Source organism: Panthera tigris, chromosome E3, assembly GCF_018350195.1.
Source record: "Panthera tigris isolate Pti1 chromosome E3, P.tigris_Pti1_mat1.1, whole genome shotgun sequence".
Lineage (NCBI taxonomy): Eukaryota > Metazoa > Chordata > Mammalia > Carnivora > Felidae > Panthera > Panthera tigris.
In genome coordinates, this window is record NC_056675.1 from 9,792,082 (window position 1) to 9,815,824 (window position 23,743).

At 40.8% G+C, this 23,743-nt stretch overlaps 1 protein-coding gene across 4 annotated transcripts in view; it reads left to right on the top strand.

Annotated features, from left to right (window-relative positions):
• Positions 1–537: 537 nt before the first annotated feature.
• Positions 538–23,743, top strand: part of LOC102970842 (nuclear envelope pore membrane protein POM 121C) — a 50,743-nt gene continuing 27,537 nt past the window's right edge. The window contains exons 1-2 of one of the 4 annotated variants that reach the window (XM_042970850.1): positions 538–692; positions 7,459–7,595. The gene's annotated coding sequence lies outside the window, so the exon portion shown is untranslated. Of the gene's footprint in view, positions 693–7,458; positions 7,596–23,620; positions 23,640–23,743 lie in introns of all 4 variants that reach the window. The other 3 variants (XM_042970849.1, XM_042970848.1, XM_042970851.1) reach the window with 3 other exon arrangements.

A 23,743-nucleotide genomic window follows, 5' to 3' on the forward strand; every position in this document is an offset into this window, starting at 1 on the left:
TAGCTATTGTAAAGAAAGAAAAAAAAAAGGTGCCCTTTGGGTCTGCCTTCAGTCTAATTGTGCCATTTTCCGGGCAGTCTTTACAAAGGTCTGAGTAATTTACAAGGGAACAAAACAAAAACCCGACAACTAGCCGTGGGAGATCTCCAGCTACTTGCGGGTGCTCTGTTCCTGGGGGTCCCAGAGAAACCCTGCACAAGCAAAGGGCAGAGCCGCAGGGGGATTTGGGTTCTCAAAGAGCCACACAGCCTGGGAGGCACACACCACCCTAAGGGACGCGGGTCACTGGACGTGAGCGGATTCCCTTCTCCCTTGGGAAAGAGTCACCGAATGGGATCCCGCAAGTCTACAAGGCGAGGACGGAAGGCGGGAACGACGGACAGCAAGCGCTCTTCCCTTCCTGACCCGAGACTCCCGAAGCCCACTGCGGGCAGGGAGCGGCCTAGAGCGGTTGCCCGGCAACTGGCTCCCTCGCCTGCTCTCGCGGGAGTCGCCCACAGTGACGCGAGACGCGCGTGGTGCACGGCGGGACCACGCGGCGTTCGCCCGCTGGTGGCGGGCTGGCTACGGAGGTTGGAGACGCGTCCTCACGGCCCAGGCTGGAGTACGACGTGGCCTCCCGGGCCGCAGCCTCCTGGGCTGGCCGCTTGCTGGGGCCGTGGTTGGGCCACCGCCTGGAGGTGCGCCGTGGGGTAAGCTCCTTCCGCGCGCTCTGGCCGCGGGGCCTCGCGCGTCCCTGTCCTTGAGGCTCGCTTTTGGGCCGGCCACCAGCGCTTGCGACTCCCGCGAGGTGGGGGCCGCAGGACGCTGTGCGCCTGGGTGTGTCGGGCACGTGATAATGGAAAGGCAGTTCGGCGCATAGTAGGTGCGCAGCGTTTGCTGCTTAGCAGTCGCTGCAGCGGTCGATCCTGCGCCTTCTTCGCCGATTCCTGGGCCCCCGTGGGTTCCATGATGCCGCTCCTTCGATGACATTGGGTCTCCTCTGCCTGCTGCCCCTTCCTGGGTTTCTGCTCCTGAGCATTACGTCTCTGTTCAGGATTCAGTTCTTGGCGCTCTTTTAAGAGATGCTGGCCAGCCCTCCCGTGTCCCTCCCTGATCACCAAGGTTGTTTACATGGCTCCTAAATGCTGTCCTAAATGCATTTCATCTCTTTGTAGGGTAGCTTTGTGCCTTTTTCCCATATCGCAGACTCCGCCTGAATCTGGCCTCGTGATTTTCGCTTGTCTCCCAGTCTCCCTCCTCCTGTGTGTTGGCTGACTCCGTTCACAGCAGTCACTAAGGCATGAAACCGTCAGGTTTGACTCGTGACCAGCTCTTCAGCGCCATCATTCCGTGAGGTGGCGGGTCCTCTAAAGCCGTCCCCATCCTTCGGTTCCCACGGGTCTTTTTGGGCTCTGTTCCATTTCTTCGTTTAGTTTTCTTCAAACCGGATAATTTCAAAGGACCGGTCTTCAAGTTTGCTGATCTTTTCTTTTACTTCTCAGATCTGCTGCTGAACCCCTCTAGTGAGCTGTTCATTTAATGTACTCTTCAGTCCAGAATTTCTGGCTGGTTCGTCTCCCTAATTCTTTCTTTTCATAGATGTTCTCCTTTTGTTCATCTCTTGTTTTCCTGATTTCCTTTAGTTCTTTGGCCGTGATTTCCTGAGCTCACTGAGCACATTTAAGATGGTTGGTTTAAAGTTTGTGTTTAGTAAGTGCGATGCCTGGGCTTCCTTGGGGATGGTTTCAGCCAAATTCTTTTTTTTTTTCTTTTTTTTCCCCGGGAGTGGTCTGTACTTTCCTGTTTCTTTGTGTGTTTTATAATTTTTTTGGTGACAGCTGTACATTCAAATGTTATAATGTGCTGACTTTCAACATGTGATTTTCTTAAGTCATCAGGGATTGCTAATTTTTGTTTGCTGAGAGCCGGGACTGTGTTACCTTTCCAAACTAATTTTGCAAAATGTGTCTGCTTTGTTTTTGTATCATCACCGAAGTTTCTGTTCCGTTTTCTCTGCAGTCAGTAAGTAACCTGCCATAGATTTCCTTAAATGCTTGACTCTAAGTGGGGAAGCAGGCGAAGGGAATTCTGTCTCTTCAGGTCTGATAGATGCTCCCCGGGGAAGCCGTTGCCGCCAAGAAGGTCAAATGCACAGCAAGTATCTGTGCTGGTCGTCAGGGATCTGTCAGACTGTCCAAAACGTATAGCCCCAAATTTACGGAGGACGAGGTTTCCACAGCCTGCCCTGGGGCCAGCAGATTCTTCAGGAATGCAGGCTGCTACCCGTACAGCGGCAGCATGTCTGTCTGAGGAACGGGGGGATGTTGGCTGGTTTCCACATGCTGCTCGCTTGTGAAGAATCAGCAACCTCTCCGTTCATTTTGGAAGGACTCCTCTGGTTGTTAAAAGTCTCTGGTCATGTTCCAGAATTCCAAAATAGTTGACTCTAATCATTTTTCCCAGTTCAGTGGTTGCTTTGGTGAAGGGACCAACCTTTAGAGCTTCCTACTCCTCCATTTTGTGTGCCGTCGCGCTGGGTAGTTTGGTTTGTTTGTTTGTTTTTTTTTTAATGTTTATTTATTTTTGAGAGAGAGTGTGAGCTGGGAGGGGGCAGACAGAGAGGGAGACACAGGATCTGAAGCAGCCTCCGGGCTCTGAGCCATTCGCACAGAGCCTGACACGAGGCTCGAACTCATGAAGCACAAGATCGTGACCTAAGCCGAAGTGGGACACTTAACTGACTGAAACACCTAGGCATCCCTTGTTTTGTTTTTTTTTAATTTAACAGTCTGTGTTTTAAATTGGTCTGTTTAGATAATTTACACTTAATATAAATTTTGATTGGTTAGGATTTAAGTCCGCAATTTTACTTTTTTCTCTTTGTTCCCTCTGGTTTTTTCTGTACTCTCTTCCGTTTTTCCTTCCCTGTTGTGTGATATTTGAACATTTTTTTAGTATGCCATTTTAATATGTCTAGAGGGGTTTTTTTTATTTTTTTTAACGTTTATTTATTTTTGAGAGAGAGGAAGGGAGGAAGCAGGGGAGGGGCAGAGGGAGAGGGAGACACAAAATCTGAAGCAGGCTCCAGGCTCTGAGCTGTCAGCACAGAGTGCCATGCGGGACCCAAACTCAAGAACCGTGAGATCATGACCTGAGCCGAAGTCGGACGCTTAACTGACTGAGCCACCCAGGCGCCCCTGTCTAGAGGTTTTTAATGTAGCTCTCATTTTATAGGTTTTAGTGGTTGCTTTAGAGGTTGTATTATACATACTTAGGATAATTTACTAGTATCAGTCATTTTACCAGTTCACGTGGAATGTAGAAATTTTACCACCTTTGGGTCCCTTTGCCTTCCTTTATATGAGGCTTTAGTCTTAAATATTACCTCCGCACACATTGAGAACCACATGAGATGATGTTATAATTTTGCTTTCAGCCATCAAACATAACTAAAAATTCAAAAGATTATATTCACCCAGATATTTACACCAAAAAATGCTTTTTTCTTCATTTCTGTCTGATGTTTCAAGTTTCTGTTATTTCTTTTTCATTTGAAGAAGTTTCCCTTGATGACTTTTTTAAAAAAAAAGATTTTATTTTTAAGTAATCTCTACACCCAACGTGACGCTCGAACTAACAACCCTGGGATCAAGAGTCACATGCTCTTCTTTTTTTTATTTAAAAAAAATTATTTTTAACGTTTATTTATTATTGAGAGACAGACACAGAGCGTGAGCAAGGGAGGGGTAGAGACAGGGGGAGACATAGAATCTGAAGTAGGCTCCAGGCTCTGAGCAGTCAGCACAGAGCCCGATGCGGGGCTCGAACTCACAAACTGTAAGATCATGACCTGAACCGAAGTCGGTCGCTTAACTAACTGAGCCACCCAGGCGCCCCAAGAGTTGCACACTCTTCTCATGGAGCTTGCCATCCACCCCCCTTGATCACTTGTTTTGGAGCCAATCTGATGGTGGCAGATCATTTCATTTTCCTTTATTTCATAATGTCTTTATTTCCCCTTTGTTCCTGGAAGATATTCTCACTGGATATAGAATAATGGCTTTTCAGTTCTTTTCTTTCAGCCCTTTAAAAATATTTGCCACTTCTTTCTCTCCTCATGATTTCTGATGAGAAATTGTTATTCCTTTGCATTGTTCTTCCCCTGTAGGTAGTATTTTCCCCTGTCAAGGTTTTTATCTTTATCTTTAATTTTCAGACATTTGATTATGATGTGTCTGGGTGTTGATTTATTTGGGTTTATCCTTTTACGGTTTGCTCAGATTCTTGAATTGATAGGTTTACATCCTTTGCCAAATTTGGGATATTTCCAGCCATTATTTCAAGTATTTTTTTAACTTTTTTTTCTTTTCTTTTAATTTTTTTTAATTTCCATCCAAATTAGTTAGCATATATTTTTTTAACTTTTTTTAATGTTTATTTTTTTGAGAGAGAGACAGAGCATGCACAGGGGAGGGGCAGAGAGAGAGGGAGACACAGAATCTGAAGCAGGCTCCAGGCTCTGAGCTATCAGCACAGAGCCCGACACAGGGCTCAAATCCATGAGCCGTGAGATCATGATCTGAGCTTAAGTCCGATGCTTAATTGACCGAGCCACCCAGACACCCCTCAAGTTTTATTTATTTGTTTGTTTATTTATGAGAGAGAGTGAGAGAGCATGCATGCACATGCACAAGCTGAGGAGGGGCAGAGGAAGAGGGAGAGAGAGAATCCCAGGCAGGCTCTAAACCTAGCACAGAGGCTTGATCTCATGACCATTATTATATCATGACTTGAGCCAAAATCAAGAGTCAGATGCTTAACCAACTGAGCCACCCACATGCCTCTCTCCAAGTATTTTTGTGTCCTTCACTCTTTCCTCTCTTTCTAGAACTCCAGTAAAATGAGTAAGATCTTTTGTTATTTTCCTGTAGACACTTGTTCATTTTTTTCTGTTTTGTCTCTGTTCAGATTGGATCATTTCTACCGATGTATCTTCAGGTTCACTGACTCTTTCCTCTGTTAAATCTTCATTTTGTATTAAGCACATCCTGTGAATTTTTCACTTAACTGTAATTTTTCATTCTGAAATTTCTATTTGGGTCTTAAGATATTTTACTTTGATGAGGCTTTCTATTTTCTGGTATCTTTCAAGAGTGTTCATAATTACTTCTGGGAACATTTGTGTGATAGCTGCTCTAAAATCCTTATTTAATAAATCCAACATCTTGTCACCTTAATGTTGGCATCTGTTGGTTTTCTTTTCTCATTTGAGTTGTTTTTCCTGGTTCTTAGTATGAGGAGTAGGTAATTTTGTATTTTATCCTGGGCGTTTTGAATCTTCTGTTTTGAGGCTCTAGTTCCTATGTAAATCTTCTATGTTAGCAGTTAGTCAATATGTTTATATTCAAAATGCACATTCTGGTCCCTCTAGGTAGCCTCTGGTTTGAAGGTAACTTTGTTTTTCAGAACCTTTGCAGAGCTGTTTTGGCCTGCCCCGCTAGTGTGCTACCCAGAGGTCGGTTTGAACCCTCAGAGTATTTCACATTGTAGTTCAGTTCTCAGAGCTTCAGAGCTTTTGCCGTGTTGATGCCGGTGGGTTTCACACATGGGCTGCTTAGGGAGGCATGCCCAGTCCTTCATACCCATATTTAAAGAATCCCTTTTTCTAGATCCTCACTGTCTACTTGAGAGGGGAGGGGGTGCCAGCTTCTTTAGTATTATTCAGTTAGTGCAGGTAGTGGATGATGGGGCTCCTCCCCAGTCTCCTCAGTGCCTGGTGGGGAGGGGAGAGGCTCTACCTCTGCTTTGTTGGTGCAAAGTGGGCCTGGTCTACAGGGCTTCATCCCACGGTCTCTGCAGTACCTGATGGGAGGGGAAAGGTATGGATTCTTTTCCAGTGTTTGCCTGAAGTAGGGTGGCTGCAGTCAAAAGGGTACCGTCCTGCAGAACTACCCTCTTCCTGGTCATTTGGCTGGAGAGAGTGGGCTTTTCTTGGCACTTTTGTGTTTGGGGTTGTGGGGGTGGGGCCAGGGCCTGTTGGCGTATTCTGGTTGCAGACTGCTCTGTCACCAGAGCCAAGATACAGAGAAGGCAAAAGAGACAGACCACCCAGGGAACTCACCACTGGGTCTCCTCTCAAGTCCCTAGCCAGTTGGCCTTCTTTTTTCCACCTTTCAAGAGGTTTTTTGATAGTTGCCTCATGTATTTTAAACAGGAGTTTCGGTTGTAATTAGCAAAAGGAATGTGATGGAATGTCCTTACTCCTCCTTCTGTGGGGCCAGGAACAACATCAGGCGTTTTTAATTGTTTTCTTCATACGTTTTAGAGTGTTACTCCTCATTTTAGCAGTGATACATTCGCTGCCGTGTGATGAAAATTCCTATCCATGTTGTGTGGGGGTGACGTCTCATGGCCCCGTGCTGCGGCAGGCGGTGAAAACCCGACCCCAGTCCACAGTGTGCAGAACTCCACTCTCCAGCCCCTCTGCCTTTGGACCCTGGCCCATGGGACCTCTCCAGACCTCTCCCCTCATTTCGTCCATCCATTTGGGCCCTGTTCTCCAGGTGACCAGCCTCAGCCTTGTCACCCTTTGCTGGACTCGCAGCAGTAGGACTGGCAGGAGGAATAGGTGGATGATACGTGTCAAGCACTTAGAACAGCAGCTGGCGTGGGGGAAGCAGTCATTACATGGTGGTCGGTGGCTGTTACACCCTTCAATTTTGGCATAGTCTCCGCTTCAAGTAAAAGACAACCCAAAGTGTCTGTGCTCTCCCACTGAAGTAGGGGAGTCGGATTCTTGTTAGCTTCAGTTTGAAGATGAAATTGTCACTCCTCCAACCGTCTGCAGACATTTATTGAGCGCTCACGATGTTGTGCAGCCAAAGACGGACAAATAGTATATATGTGAATGTGCACAATAAAGTAAATAAATGCAGTGAGGGGTGCCTGGGTGGTTCAGCTGATTAAGCATCCGACTTGCACTCCGGTCGCGATCTCACGGTTCATGAGTTTGAGCCCCGTGTCAGGCTCTGTGCCGATAGCTCAGAGCCTGACCTGGAGCCCGGAGCCGGCTTCAGTTTCTGTGTCTCCCTCTCTCTCTGCCCCTCCCCTGCTCACACCCTGTCTCTGTGTCTCTCAAAACTAAACGTTAAAAAAATAAATGCAATGAAATTAGTCTGTACTAGATAGAACGGGGACCCCAGGGCAAGCGTGGCCATATGTTTCGGGTTGAGGAAGGGTTCACAGAGGTGGTGATGCTCAGGTTGAATCTTAGAACATAAGTAGGTTTTCCCCATGTGAGTAAAGGCATTTCATGCAGAAGCATACATCATTGTGGCAGGTAGTTTAGCGCCCACATAATCTGTGTCATGTCTTCAGGTGGATTGAGATTGTACGCTTAGAGAGGCACACAAGACAGACTCTAACCTAATTTACGAGGTTATGATTCTGGTTTTATCTCTTACCATTTGCATACAGATATTTATAATTTTGCCTGATGGAAAGTATTAATACTTGCACAGTGATACACAGTAACCATTTGAAAGACAAACTTCATGGATCTGACTCTGCAGACAAGACCAGCAGCCGTACACGCATTCAGTCCCAAGTAGAAGGTGAGAAAAGACCCACTGAGTCACTGATCTGAATGGAGGATGAAGGCAAGGAGTACGGGGTAGCAGATGCCTAAGTGACAGCAACTTGAGATTTTTCTGTGGCCGTGCCGGATCTCCCCGTAGCCGCCGGGCTGCTGATACACCTGTGCGGTCTCCATTTTTAGCTGCCTCGAGCATCTGTTAGAGGCAGAGCTGTTTTCTCCAGATTTCCATTGCTCTGTCTGGATACAACTTGGCCAGATTCCATTTTATCTTCCATGTGGGGGCCTCTGGGGTGGGATGGCAGCTAAACCGGGCAGCTTTCCCCGCACTGTCACCGGTCTGCTGCTGTCCTCTCGAGCTTCTCTTTTCCTAGGACACTGCTGCCTGGAGGCTGCTGCTAATATCGGGGGCAGCACAGAGGGCCTGGCCCAGAGGCCTCGGAATCTCCCCTGTGTATCTTCCTTCCGCACCACTTTTTCCTGCCTCTGCTATCATCACAGCCTCTCTTTGGACTGCAGCCTCTCACATTCCTCCACCTGAAACTCTTCCCCAGGCTCCTCTTAGCCCCTGGCCCCCTCTGCCTAGGACAAGACTTCCTCACTGAGGCCTTTGCTGGCTGACCTCTTCGGCTAAGTTGTGCCCCCACCGCCCATCCTATGCTGTCACGACAGCCTGGGGCAGATTGTATTCTGCCCCACAATACAGATATTACTTCGTGCCACACAAGATGCAGCACCCCGCGTGCTCTTCTTACCATATCTCCCACCCCGCGTGTTCTTCTTACCATATAACCTTACTGCTGCTCCCGTCACATGATGGTGGCAGTACGTCTCTTCCCCTAGAACCTGTGCACATCTTTGAGATTGCCTTGACCAAATACAGGAGGACAGAAGTGATGCCGTGGTACTTCTCAGGCTAGATCATCAAAATGCCATGCACGTCCACCTTTCTCGCCAGGAGTGCTCACCACGAGTACGGCCAAGCTGCCGCACTCTGCGGAAGCTCAAACTAACCAATAGGGAGAGACAACAGGCAGAAGCAGCATGTAGCTGTAACGGCCCACGGTTCAGCAGAGGTCCCAGCTGATGGCCGGCACCAGCCTCTCGTATGTAAGCTGAGATACCTCTAGATGATTCCAGCCCCCTACCGTCAGCCACCCCTAGCCTTTGAGTCTTCCTAGCTGAGTTCCCAGACATGGTAGAGCAGAAACAAGCCAGTCCCGTGGAATCACAGAATCCCTGAGGATCATAAAATGAATGTTTTATAACCACTACATATTCTGTTGGTTTCTTACGCTATTAGTAACTGAAGCAATCCTTTTCTTTTCTACTTCTGTACTTTTCGGTGCATTTCTTTTGGTTTAATGTATGCTCCTTGAGGGCCGGTACTGTGTCTGTAGTGGTCATTGCTGTATCTTGTTTGGCACAAAGAAGGTGGCGGGTGCACAATAAATAATGAATTCATGAATAGGAGCTATGTGTTTCTTCTTTTGATGTGGGTAGACACGTTGGTGTCTGTATGTGCAAGCAGGCACACATGTGTTTCTGCTTCCAGGGTAGCTTCTGGCCTGTGGTTCTGTGCTTAACGTGTTAGTCCCTCCCTCCCCAGGCATCTCCTCTCCCTCCCCACCCTGACTGATCTGTTGGTGTGAGACGTACTTGATTGTTTCTGCCACCTGGTTTTTTTTACTTGACATGTGGTGCCTGTAAATGTTCACATCACCACTGCAGGGACAAGGGGAGAAAAGGTGAAGACATAGGAGGCTAGGAGTTCCAGAGACAAACTTGACCCATTTCATAATTTTGTCAATGACAGTCTTGAGAGAATAAATACGAACCTTAGGTTACGTGGTATTTTGTCCTTCAGGGCTGGTCACAGGTAGTATGGACTGTGGGGTTATGGAAAAGCTTCAGCCTGCCCTCTAGTGGGAAGTAGCGCAATCCTACTGTAAGTAGGGAAGTAGTAAGATCCTACTATATTCCACTCCCAGGCAACCTGGATCTCGGAACAAAGAAATTAGAGTGTAGGGGCCAGTTCTGTCTTGCTGACGATAATCGGGGCCTACGACATCATCTGGCATTTAGTAGGAGCTCCACTAAGATTTCTTGAACAGACTAAACAACGTGCACTGCTTATGAATGCCAGCACATTTCTCAAGAGCCTCCTGTGTTTAAGACATTAAACCAAGCACTGTAGATGATAGAAATCAGGGCCAGGTAGTTAATATTTTGGGCGTAGAGGCCATATGGTCTCTGTCCTACTCAACTCTGCTCTTGTGGTAGGAAAGCAGCCATAGACAACACATAACCTAATGAGCGTGTCTCTGTTTTAGTGAAATTTTATTTACAGAAACAGGTGGCCTTCTTGCAGGCCATAGTTTGCTAATCCCAATATAAATAATAGTATAAATAATAAAAATGGGGATGTTTCTAGTTGGGTTCACCAGTAACTCCCATTGCCAAATCCCCTAGATCCTTTAAAAATGTTTTTTTTAGGGGCGCCTGGGTGGCTCAGTCGGTTGAGCGTCCGACTTCGGCTCAGGTCATGATCTCACGGTCTGTGAGTTCGAGCCCCGCGTCGGGCTCTGTGCTGACAGCTCAGAGCCTGGAGCCTGCTTCGGATTCTGTGTCTCCCTCTCTCTCTTCCCCTCCCCTGCTCATGCTCTGTCTCTCTCTGTCTCAAAAATAAATAACATTAAAAAAAATGTTTTTTTAAATTTTTTTTTAGTATGAAGTATTTCAAATCTCAGAAATGTACAGAGGACAATATAATGAATACCTCATTCATCTATCACCCAGATGTACCAAATGTTCATATTTTGCCATGTTTCAAATCTTGAAAAATAACGATACATTATAGGTACAATCGAAATTCCTTTGTGTAGGCCAACTGGATGCCATTCTCTTCTTTCTCTTCCTGTCCGGAAGTGAACATAATGTTGAAGTTTTGTGTTTTCTTCCCATGCATGCAGTTACGTTCTTAATATATATGTAGGTATTCATATTAGGTATATTATTGTTTAGCATCCTTTAACTTTGCATGCATCGTTATGCCACTTTGCTTTTCCACTTACCATTGTTTTTGACATTTATCCATATACTATGTGTACAACACTGAGTTATTTTTAATGGGAAGTGCTTTTTGCACACTAAGAAATCTTGGCCTCTCCCAAGGTCACAAAGATTATCTCCTATGTTTCCTTCTATAAGTTTTATAGTTTTACCCTTTGTTAAATTTTCTGATCCATTTTTAACTAATTTCTACATCCATGTGGGGCTCGAACTCATGACCCCAAGATCAAGAGTCATATGCTCTACCAACTGAGGCATCCAAGTGCCCCTCTCTGATCCATTTTCAATTAATTTTTGTGTATGGTGTGAGGTAGGGGTTGAGATTAATTTTTCCCATATGGGTATCTTGTGTGGGCATTTTATAATATGTTTACAAATTCTATGATACTCCTGTCTTCAAAAGATAGAACCCAATTCTCTTCTCTTAGGTGTGGACTGTACTTAATGACTTGATCTTAATGAGTAGAAATGTGATAGAAATGATGTTATGTGACCCAAGATTAAGGCATAAAAGGCATTTTGGCTTCCCCCTTGCTCTCTCTCCTTGATGATTCACCCTGTGGGAAGCCAGATGTCATTATGGAGAGGTCCACATGGTAAGAACTAGGCCTTCTGCCAATGGCTGGCAAGGAACTGAGGCCTTCTCTAAATGCTAAGTGAGTGAGCTGTCTTGAAAGCAAATTCTACAGCACTAGTTGAGCCTCCATGACTGCAGCCCTCACTGATGTCTTGACGCCCACCTCCTGGAAGATTCTGAGCCAGAACCACCTAGCTAAGCCACTCTCAAATTCCTGACTCACAGAAACTGTAAGATAAGAAATGTTTGTTGATTTAAGCCAGTAAATGGTGGGAAGCTATGCAGTAATACATAACTAATAGGTCCAATGTCCTAGCATCTTCCCCTTTGAATTACAATGGTGCCTATATTGAACATCAGTTGACTACATATATATTAGTCTTTTTCCTGGATTCTCTATTCTGTTTCAGTAATCGATATGTCTGTGTTTATGCCAATAACATACTGCCTTGATTGCTATGACTTTTACTATAGTCTTGAAGTCAGGTAGTGCAAGTCCTCCAACTTTGTTATTGTTATTTCTTTTGTCAAAATTGATTTGGCTATCCTGGGTTCTTTTGCATATCCATATATATTTGATTTTATTTATTTTTTTAATTTTTATTCATTCGTTTTTCGAGAGACAGAGAGAGACAGAGTGTGAGAGGGGAAGGGGCAGAGAGAGGTTGACACTGAATCCAAAGCAGGCTCCAGGCTCTGAGCTGTCAGCACAGAGCCCGACATGGAGCTCGAACCCACAAACCGTGAGATCATGATCTGAGCCGAAGTCGGATGCTTAACCGACCAAGCCACCAAGGGGCCCCTCCATATATATTTTAAATCAGTTAGTCCATGGGGCGCCTGGGTGGCTCAGTTAAGTGTCTTTGGCTGAGGTCATGATCTCATGTTTCGTGAGTTTGAGCCCCGCCTTGGGCTCTGTGCTGACAGCTCAGAGCCTGGAGCCTGCTTTGGATTCTGTGTCTCCCTCTCTCTCTGCACCTCCCCCGCTTGCACTCTGCCTCTCGCTTTCTCAAAAATAATCAGTCCATTTTTACAAGAAAAAAAACCTACTGGGATTTTCATTGGTATTGCACCAAATCGATAGTTCAACATGAAGATAGTGGCTATCTTAGCAATATTGAATCTTCTAACACATGAACATATATCTCTCCATTTATTTAGATCTTCTTAAATTTCTCTCAAAAACACTTTGCAGATTTGTGTGATGTTTTAGTATAGAGGTCTTGTACATATTTTGTTAGATTTATTGCTGTTTTTCAAGTTTCTATGCTATTATAATTGGTATTGTATTTTTAAGCATAAAATTTTAATTATTGCTAAAATTGATTTTTATATATTGACACTGTTTTCATGTACTTTTGCTCAGTTCACTCATTAGCTCTAGCAGTTCTTTTGTAGATTGGGTAGGATTTTCTTTGAACACAAATCATTTTCTCTGCAAATAAGGAACACCTTTGCTTCTTCCTGTCCAATTTGTATGTCATTGCGTTCTTCTTCTTGCCTTGATTGCCCTGGTAATGTTGAATAGAACTGATGAGAGTGGACATCCTTAACTTGTCCCAGTCTTTCCTCATTAAGTGTAGGCTGAATTAAGTGTACAGCTCATTAGCTGTAGGCTTTCTAACATGTCCTTTATTAGGTTGAGGAAGTTCCTTTTTTTCCCCAGCTCACTGGGAGATATTTTTACTTCATCATAAATGGGTGTTGAATTTTGTCCATTGCTTTTTACTGACTGGATCCTCTGCCTTTTAATTGGAGTGCTTCTACCATTAACTTTAATGTAATTATTGACATGTTAGGTTTGCTTTTATCCTCTTGCTGTTTGGGATTTGCTCTTTGTTCCTGTTTCCCTCTCAGTTCTGCATTCTTTTGGATTAATCCGGTACTTTTTGTTATTCCATTGTCTCCTTTGTTGACTTGTTAGCTTAATTCTTTGTTTTGCTACTTTAGTGATACTTTAAAGGTTTTCGTATTCATCTTTAACTCATCAGAGCCTACAAGTAATAGGTGGGCACATCATATATATGGCTTAAAAACCTTTTTTCCCCTGTCTCCCCATCTTAAAAACTTTTTAATATTATACTTTCATCCCTACCTTTATGGCCCCTTGTGCTATTGTTATTACGTATTTTACTATTACTCATGATACAAGCCCCTCAATACATTGTTATTGTTTTTCCCAGATTTATTGAGATATCATTGACATATTGACAAAGTTCAAGGTGTACAAATTGATGATTTGAAACATGTATATATTGTAAAATGATTACGATAAAGTTAGTTAATACCTCCATTCCCTCACATAATTACCATTTGTGTGTATGTGTGGTGATAATATGTCTTAACAAATTTCAAGTATACAATACAGTATTGTTAATTATAGTCATCATAATATACACTAGATCACCAGAACTTGTTCATCTTACGGCTGAAAGCTCTGACCAACATCTCCCCATTTTCCTCACCTTCCGGGCCCTGGCAATGACCATTCTATTCTCTGGGAGTTTGATTTTTTAATATTTATTTTTCTATGTTTATTTATTTATTTTGAGAGAGAGAGTGCAGGCAGGGGAGAGGCAGGGAAAGAATCTCAAGCAAGCTCTGTATTGTCATCACAGAGCCCAGTGCGGGGCTCGAGCCCATGAAGTATGAGCTCTTGACCTGAGCTGAAAATCAAGAATCAGACGCTCAACCAACTGAGCCACCCGGGTGTCTCTCTAGGAGTTTGATTTTTTTAGATTCCACATATAACTGTCTCTGACTTATTTCACTTAGTATAATTCCCTCAAGATCTAGCCATGTTGTCACTAAAAGCAGGATTTCTTTCTTTTCATGGCTGAATAATATTTCCTTCCCTGTCCATACCACATTGTCTTTATGCAGTCACCTGTCGATGGACACTTGGGTTATTTCCATGGCTTGGTTATTCTAAAGAATGCTGCAGGGAATGAACATGGAGAAACAGCTCTCTTCAAGGTCATGATTTCATTTCCTTTGGATATACACCCAGAAGTGAGATTACTGGGATATATGGCAGTTCTGTTTTGTATGTTTTTGAGGAACTGCCAAACTGTCTTCCACAGCAGTATTTGAGGGTTCTAATTTCTCTATATCCTCACCAACACTTACTTTCCTTTTATTATTATTATTATTATTATTATTATTATTATTTATAGTCCTCTTAGTAAGTGTGAAATGGGATCTCATTGTGTTTTCATTTACATTTCCCTTATGACTAATGGTACTGATTTCATGTCCTTGTTGGCCATTTGTGTCTCTTTGGAGAAATATCTGTATGAGTCCTTTGCTTATTTTTTAATTGCACTATTCCTTTTGTTGTTGTTAACTTGCAGAGATTTGCTGTATATTCTGGATGTTAAACTCTGATCAAGTACCTGATCTGCAAATATTTTCTCCCATTCTGTGGACGGGCTTTGCACATTCTTGATAATCCTCTTTGATGCACAGGGTTTTTTGTTTGTTTGTTTGTTTGTTTGTTTGTTTGTTTATCTTGTTGAAGCCCAGTTTAGTTCTTCTTTTGTTGTAATGCTTTTGGTATGAAAGCCAGTGTCATGAAGAATTTACCCCTTTGTTTTAGAAATTTTATGGTTTTAGCTTTCATATTTAGAATTGATTTCTTTTCAGTATTGTTTTGCATATTTGGAACCCTTGCAGTTCCTTAGGAATTTGAGGATTGACTCTATTTCTGCAAAAAAAAAAAAAAAAAAAAAAAAAGGCTACTGAAATTCGGATAGGGATTGCATTGAATCTGTAGATTGCTTTGGGTAGGATTGCCATCTTAACAATAAGTGTTCCAATCAATAGAGGTGTCTTTCTATTAGTTTAGGTCTTCTTTAATTTCTTTCAGCAATATTTTTTAGTTTTCACTATGCAAATCTTTGGTAAAATTTATTCCTAGGTATTTTAGTATCTTAGATTTTACTGTAAATGGGATTATTTCCCCAGGTTTTTTTTTTTATTATTTATTGCTGATGTATACAAACAAAATTTAACACAATTGATTTTTGTGAGATCTTATATTCTACAACTTTGTTGATTTTATTAGCTCTAGTGACTCTTTTGTGAATTCTTTGAGATTTTCTGTATAGGATTGTGTCATCTACAAATAGAGATGGTGTGATTTCTTCCTTTGGAATTTGGGTGTCTTATTTCTTTTTCTAGTCTAGTATCTCTGGTTAGAACTTCCAGTTCATTGTTGAATAGCAGTGGCTAAAGGCTGCATCCTTGTTCTTTATTTTATGGATGCTTTCAGTCTTTCACCACTGAATATGCTATTAAATGTAAAGTTTTCATAAATACCTTTTGTCACCTTGAAGAATTTTCTATTTCTGCTTTATCATGACAAGATGTTGGATTTTGTCGAATGCCTTTTCTACATTAATGGAGATGAGTATGTGTTTTTCCTTTATTCTGTGAATGTGGTGTATTACACTGATTTTCATATATTGAACCAGCCATACATCCTTAGGATAAATCCCACTTGGTCATGATGTATATAATACTTTTTATATGCCAGATTTGGTTTGCTGGTATTTTGTTCAGGAGTTTTGCATCTCTTTTTTTTCCAAGTTTTTATTTAAATTCTAGTTAGTTAACACATATGGTAGCATCTATCTTCATAAAAGATATTGGTCTATAGTTTTCCTGTGATGTCTTTATCTGGTTTTGGTATCTGCCCTCTAGAATGACTCACAAAGTGTTCCTCGTCTTCTGTTTTTTGGAAGAATTTGAGGATAGTTGGTGGTAATTTTTTTTAAAAAGTTTATTGTATTTTGAGAGAGAGAATGCACGCAGGAGAAGGGCAGAGAGAGAGGTAGAAAATCCGAAGCAGTCTCCACACTGTCAGCGTGGAGCCCAATGAAGGGCTCAAGCTCATGAACCATGAGATCATGACCTGAGATAAAATCAAGAGTAGGACGCCTAACCGACTGAGCCACCTAGGCACCCCATTGGTAGTTCTTTAAGTATCTGGTAGAATTCACCAGTGAAGCCATCTGGTTCTTGTCTTTATTTGTTGGGAGGTTTTTGATTATTGATTCAGTCTTTTTACTTATAGGTCTATTGAGATTTCTGCTGCATCTTTAGTCAGTTTAGATAATTTGCATATTACTAGGAATTTGTCCATTTCATTTAGATTATCTCATTTGTTGGTGTACAGTTATTCATACTATTCTCTTATAATCCTTTTTCATTTCCATAAGGTTGGTAGTGTTCCCACTTTCATTTCCGATTTTAGTTATTTGTGTCTTCTTTTTTTGTCAGCCTGTCTATAGGTTTGCACATTTTGTTGATATTTCCAAAGAACCAACTTTTTGGTTTTTATTGATTGTTGTTTTCTATTCTGTACATTAATCTCTATTCTAATCATTATTATTTCCTTCTGATAGCTTTGCGCATAGTTTGCTTTTTTTTTTCTAGTTCCCCATAGTATAAAGTTAGGTTATTGATTTGAAATCTTTCCTGATTTTAAAATGTAGGCATTTACAACTATACATTTCCTTATGAACACTGCCCTCACAGCATCCCACAGATTTAATTATGTTATCTTTTCATTTGAATTTGTCTTTTTAAATTTCCCTTGTGATTTCTTCTTTGACCCATTGTTCAAGAGTGTTAATTGTTTAAGAGTTTAATTTCCACCAACTTGTGCATTTTTTCAATTTTCCTTCTGTTATTGATTTCTACCTGTGTTCCTTTGTGGTCAGAGAAGATACATTGTATTATTAAAATCTTTTAAAATTTATGGAGACTTAGTTTGTAGTCTAACTTATGCCATATCCTGGAAAATATTCCATGTGTATTTAAGAAGGATATGTATTCTGCTGTTGTTGGGTACACTGTAGTTGTTTTATAGTATTGTTCAGGTGCTCTATTTCCCTGTTGAGCTTCTGTGTAGATAGTCTATCCATTGAAAATAGTACATTGACTGTTACTGTAGAACGGTCTATTTCTTCCTTCAATTCCTTCAATTTTTTGCATCATATAATTCAGGGCACTATGTTTTTGTTGCATGTATGTTTATAATTGTTGTATCTTCTTGATAAAATTGGTCCTTTTATCAGTAGATAAGGTCTCTTTGTCTTATAATAGTTTCTTAGTCTTTTTTGTGTGGTATTACTGTGGTTGCAACTCCCAGGTCTCTCTTGGTTACTGTTAGCATGAAATATCTTTCCTTTCCAATCTTTGATTCTCAATCTATTTGTATCTTTGCATCTAATGTGAGTCTTTTGAAGACAGTACCTAGTTGGATCATGTTTTTTCTCCATTCTGCCAAACTGCCTTTTGACTGAAATTTTTTATTTATATTTAAAGCAGTGACTCATAAGGAAGGCTTTCTTTTCCTTTTTCCTATTTGTTTCCTGTATGTGTTATACTTTTTTTTTTTTGTTCTTCATTTTTTCCCATTACTGCCTTCTTTTGTATTTAGTTACTTTTTTTTATAGTGAACCACTTTGATTCCCTCTCATTTCTTTTTGCAGGTATTTTAAAAATATTTTCTTTGTGGTCACCATGGAATTACATTCATCATCTTAAATGTATAACAGTCTAGTTTGAATTGATAACAACTTAAGCACACAAAAATTCTGCTTCTATACAGCTCTGCCACCCATTATTGTTGTCACAAATTACATCACTATATATGGTGTGGCCAATAACACAGATTTACAATTACTTTTTATGCATTTGTCTTTCATGTAAGAAATAAAACATGGAACTACAAACCAAAATACAATAAGGTTTTTGTATATGCCCATTTAGTTAGAGATCTTTGTTTTTTCATACAGCTTTAAGTTACTCATATCCTTTCATTTCCATCAAAAGGACTTACTTTAGCATTTTTTGTTAAATGGGGGTTTTAGTGTTATCAAATTTCCACAGTTTTTGTAACTATGAATAAGTTAATTTCTTTTTAATTTTTGAAGGAAATTTTTCCTGGATATAAAATTCTTGGTTGACAAGTGCATTTGTTACCACTTAAAAAAAAATTGAGGTGTAAACATAGAACACTGTGTAAGTTTAAGGTGTACAGTGTGTTGATTTGATATATTTGTATATTGCAATAAGATTACCACCATAGCTTTAGCTAAGACTACTGTCATGTCACATAATTAACACTTTTGGGTTGAGAACAATTAAGTACTAGGCTTTGAAGTTTATAATACAGTATTGTCGACTATAACCACTGTGTTGCGTGTTAGATCTCCAGAAGTCATTTTTCTCTTGGTTGCAAGTTTGTACACTTAAAATAACATCTCCTTGATTCCTCCACCCTCCAGCGTCTAGTAATCTCCATTCTACTCTGTTTCTAGGAGTTTGGATTTTTTGGATTCCACATATAAGTAATATCATATAGTATTTGTCTTTCTCTGACTTATCTCACTTAGCATAATGTCCTAAGGGTGCATCCATGTTGTCTCAAGTGGCAGGATTTCCTTTTCTGATGGTAAATAGTATCCCATTGCATGCATATACCACATCTCTTTTATCCATCCTTCCACTGATGGGCACTCAGGTTGTTTCTACATCTTGGTTGTTGTAAATAATGCTGTAGTAAACATGGGAGTGCAGATATCTTTCAATGTATCATCCTCTGCCTTCTGGTTTCAGGTGGTAAGTCAGCTGGTAATCTTACTGAGGATCTCTTGTACTTGACAAGTCACTTCTGTCTTGCTGCTTTCAAGACTCTGTCTTTTTTTTTTTTGCAGCTTCATGGTTGGTTTTGGCCAAACTTTTTACGTAGTATTCTGTAGTTGCTTAACACACACTTAAATGGTCTTATTGGGGGAGGGGAAAGGGGAGGTTCTTGTAGATTCCCAAGGAAATGTCAGAAAGGCAAAATATGGCCAGCATTATCCATTTGCTTTTTTGGATTCATTTGGTGAATAGCACTTTCCTTACATAAAAGCATCTGATCTCAGGTTTTACATACTGAGAACATGGAGATTTCAGTTTGAAGACACTCTGAAATCCTAAGAGTAGCATATCCCGACCACCCTCTAATAGCTAGCTTGTTTGTATAGGGAGAAGAATTCCACCTCTCTATTTTAGATGGCTAGATGTTTGTGGAAGGTCCTAGAATTGCTTGCCTCATTTACTGGGAAAAATCAAGATATAGGAAGTGACCTTTAGGGACACTTTTACTTGGAAAATCACAACACTAGTACACAAGTCAAGTCTTAAACACATTTAACATTTGCTTACTGAAAGCAATGTCATAAAGTCAAATAAGATTAACAGATTTTACTTTTTTCCCTCACAAGAACATAAAAATTATGGAAGGGGAACTTAACAGGAAATTTAAAAAAGGTAACACAATTTTTCCTTTTAGTAGTCCTTGGGTAGTTATGACAGAAAAGTTTCCACTGTTTTGTTTGTTTCTTTGAACGGGGATTTTGGTCCAAAGGTTTGCTTTTAATACCTGCTTCTGCCTCCCCCTCTATCAGATCGGCTTCCTCCACGGCCACCACCTCTTGGTGCTCCGCAGCTTGAACTGCTGTAGGAATCACGTGGAGGAGGGTACCCCCTTTCCATAGAAGGGGGAAGCCCTCTTGTCTGCCAACCTGATCACGACCACTTGAAGACTCTTTGTCTTTATACAGTTTGATTATAATGTATATTGGCGTGCATCTTTTTGAGCTCACTTTATTTGGAGTTTGTTGACTTCTTGGATCTGCTGACTAATATCTTTCACCAAATTTGGAAGGTTTTCACTATTACTTCTTCAAATATTCTTTCTGCCTTTCTCTGTCTCTTCTTTGAGACTCCCATAATGCATGTGTTTGTCTTCTTGTTTTTGTCCCACAGGTCTCTTAGTCTCTGTTTATTTTTTTCTCAATCTTTTTTCTTTCTGCTTCTCGAACTGGATAATTTCAGTCAAGTTCGGTGATTCTTCTGCCTGCTCACATCTGCTCTTGAAACCATCTAATGAATGTTTTATTTCAGTTAATGTACTTTTAGCTCCAGAATTTTTTTGGTTCCGTTTTGTAAGTTACCTCTTTATTAGTATTCTCATTTTGCTTAAACAGCATTTCCCTGATTTCCTTTAGCTCTTTGCCCATAGTTTCCTGTAGTTCTTGAGCAGATTTAACACTGTTCTTTTAAAGTCTTTGTTAAATCCAAGGTCTGGAAATTCTCAGGGCCAATTTGTGCCAGTTTATTTTTGTTACCTTGAGTGGACCATACTGTCCTGTTCCTTTGCATGACTTGTGATTGTCATCGAAACCTGGACATTTGTATAAAATGATATAGTAACTCTGGAAATCTGATCTCCCTCTGCCTTGCTGTTTGCTGGGGTTTGTAAAAATTAAATCACTGAAGGTTGTAATAGTCCTCTTATTTAGTGTCTTTTCCAAACTATTTTTGCAAACTGTATCATTGTCATGTGTGATTGCTGAAGTCTGTCATGTTGACTTGTATCCAGCTAATGTTTTGACAGAGATTTCCTTGAATACCAGGAGCTAAATATGGACGGGGAAAAAAACCCACTTCTAGTCTTTGTGGATTGCCTCCATGCTACAGCTTTTCTTCAACACTTGTCCAGGCCTACACTGATCTAGGGTCAGGCCAAAGTGAAAACTTTGGTCTTGTCAGATACATTCTGAGCATGCATCTTGCCTTGGGCATGCATGTGGCCTTCTAAATCCTCTGTTATAATGGGTGATTATGAACGCCCTGATTTCCCATAGAAACTCCCACAATTTCCCTCCCATACTTTAGTCAGTCTGTATTAGTCTGTTAGGGGATTGCCATAACAAAATACCACAGACTGGATGGCTTGAACAATAGAAATTAATTTTTACACAGTTCTTGGATGCTGAAAGTCCAAGATCAATGTGTTGGTAGGGCTGGCTTCTCCTGAATCCTCTTGGTTGCAGTTGTCTGTCTTCTGGCTCTGTTCTTACATGGTCTTTGTACACAGACATCCCTGGGGTCTCTACCTCTTCTTATAAGGACACTGGTCATGCTGGATTAGGGCTCCACCCATATGACCTCAATGAAATTTAATTACCTCTTTAAGGAACCTGTCTCCAAATAGAGTCACATTGAGGATTGGGGTACAGCATATAAATTTGGGGGGAACAAAATTCAGTCCATAACAGTGGTTCATTGTGTGTCTCAACTGTAACCTTTTGCCCCATGCATCTGTGGTTGCTTGTCTCCTTTGCAATGTTTTCAAGCAGTGCCCGCTGTTTTTCCAGCCTGAATGAGTTCCAAGTTTGGCAAAATAGAGATGAGTTCCTGCATCATTCCCTCAGGTAGCCCCCATACAGAGCAGATATACATAGTAATTTGCAAATAAGGTCTGCTGTGCTTTGTGGAACCAGGAACCAGGTTCCCACACTAGGAATGCAGGTTTCTGTCTTGAAGATTACTGCCAAGATGGGGAGTAGGTGGGAGAAGGGCAAGCAAAAACATTACAAAGCTTTCCACCACTTTAAAATTGCAGTTTTTTTGATTCAGCATTTGTTTCATTGATGTAAACCTTTTTTTCCAGAGTGCTGATAGAGTTGGTTCTAACAGTTACTGCTAGTTTTGTGTTCTGTTTTGTTTTCATTTGTTTGCTTTTGATGTTTCTGTTGGAGGATGGGAGCTTGAAGCTGTCTACTCTGCCATTTTGCTTATGTCACTCAATTATGTCTTAAAGAGATTTAAATAATGGGGGGGGGAGTCATATATCTACCTATGTAGTTACCATTTCCAGTGCTCTTCATTCCTTTGTGTAGATCCAGGTTTCCATCTGGAATTATTTTCCTTCTCCCTGAAGCACATCCCTTATACTGTTTTTACTTGTTTATATTGTTTTACTGTTTATAACATTTCTAATACTGTTAGTTTGACACTGACACTAAATTATACTGTTAGTTTTGTATGTCTGAAGACCTCTTTTAAAAAAAGATATTTTCACCAGGTATATATTATCACTCTAGATTTAGTTTTTTCTCTTAGTACTTTGATGTTGTTACTCTCCTGTCTTCTCTCTTGCATTGTTTCCAACAAGAAATTTGGTTATTATCTTTATCTTTGTTCCTCTGTAAGTAACATGTATTCTATCTCTAGCTGTCTTTAGGGTCTTACCTGTGGCACTGGTTTTGAACAATTTGGTTATGATGTGACATTACCATGTGACTTGTTATAGTTCTCTTTGTTTCTTGTACTTGAGGTTGAGCTTCAGATATGTGGGTGTATATTTTTCATTATGTCTGGGAAGTTTGAGGCCATTATTTCTTATATTTTTCCATATCTGTAGTTATCTTTTTGAACATATGGAATACAGTTAAAACAACTTTCATTGTCCTCTGATAATTTTAACATGTGTGTCAGTTCTGGGTCAGTTCTGATTGATGACTCTTCTCTTGGTGAGTCGTGTTTTCCTGCTTGTTTATATTCCTGATAATCTTTGTTTGGATGCTAGACACTGTGAATTTTATCATGTTGAGTACTGGTCATTTTTTTATCCCTGTACATTTCTTAAAACTTCGTTTTGGGATGCAGTTAAGATCCTTGAAAACAGTTTGATCCTTTTAGGTTTTGCTTTAATGATTTATAAGGTAGGTCCAGAGCAGTACTCAGTATAAGGCTGATTATTTCCCATCACTGAGGCAGCACCTTCCTAATACACCCCTAGCATTTAAAAGAAACTTAGTCGTCTTCTAGCCTACCTTGTTTCTGATGGGAAGCTGTGTTATTCTCTTAGTTGCTTTGTAGTTTGTTCAACTTCATGGATCTTTATGTTACAATTTGCATCACATTTGGGAAATTCAGACATTATCTTTTAAATATTTCCTCCTGCCCCAGTCTCACTTTTCCTTGTTACAGTCCAGTTACACAACATATGTAGACTATTTGATATTGTTTCATAGGTCCTGGAAGGTCTCTTCATTATGAGATCAGTTCTACTGATCTGTCTTTAAGTCCACTGACTTCATTTTGCTGTCTCCAATCTGATGTTAAGCTTATCTGGTAAAAAATTTCAATTATTGCTTAGTTTTAGTATTTCTGTTAGTTTCTTCCTTATAATTTCCATTTCTCTGCAGATTCCTTATCTGTTTACTCATTCAGACCATACTTTCCTTTAATTCTTTGGAGGTATTTATAATAGTTACTTTAAGATCTTGGTTGGCTAAATCTAACATTTAGACCATCTTGGGTTCATTTCTATATACTGCTTTTTTTCTTTCTTGACTGTGGATCTCATTGTTTTCTTTCTTTGTGTGTCTCAATGGCTTTTCATTGAATAGTGTATGCTGTCAACAATACTCTGGAGTCTCTTATCTCTCCATGAGATATATGGATTCTTGTTTTGGCAGGTAGTGTAATTACTTGCTAATGACCTTATACTTGTTTACACTTGGTTTTTTGTTTTGTTTTTACAGATACGGCCCCACTAACTTGGTGAGACTCAACCTCCAAACTCATTGCTTGTGGATCTTGTCATGGTTTGATTTTAGAATTTATTAAGGCAGACCTAGAGTAGGTCTTACTCTAGACTGTGGTCC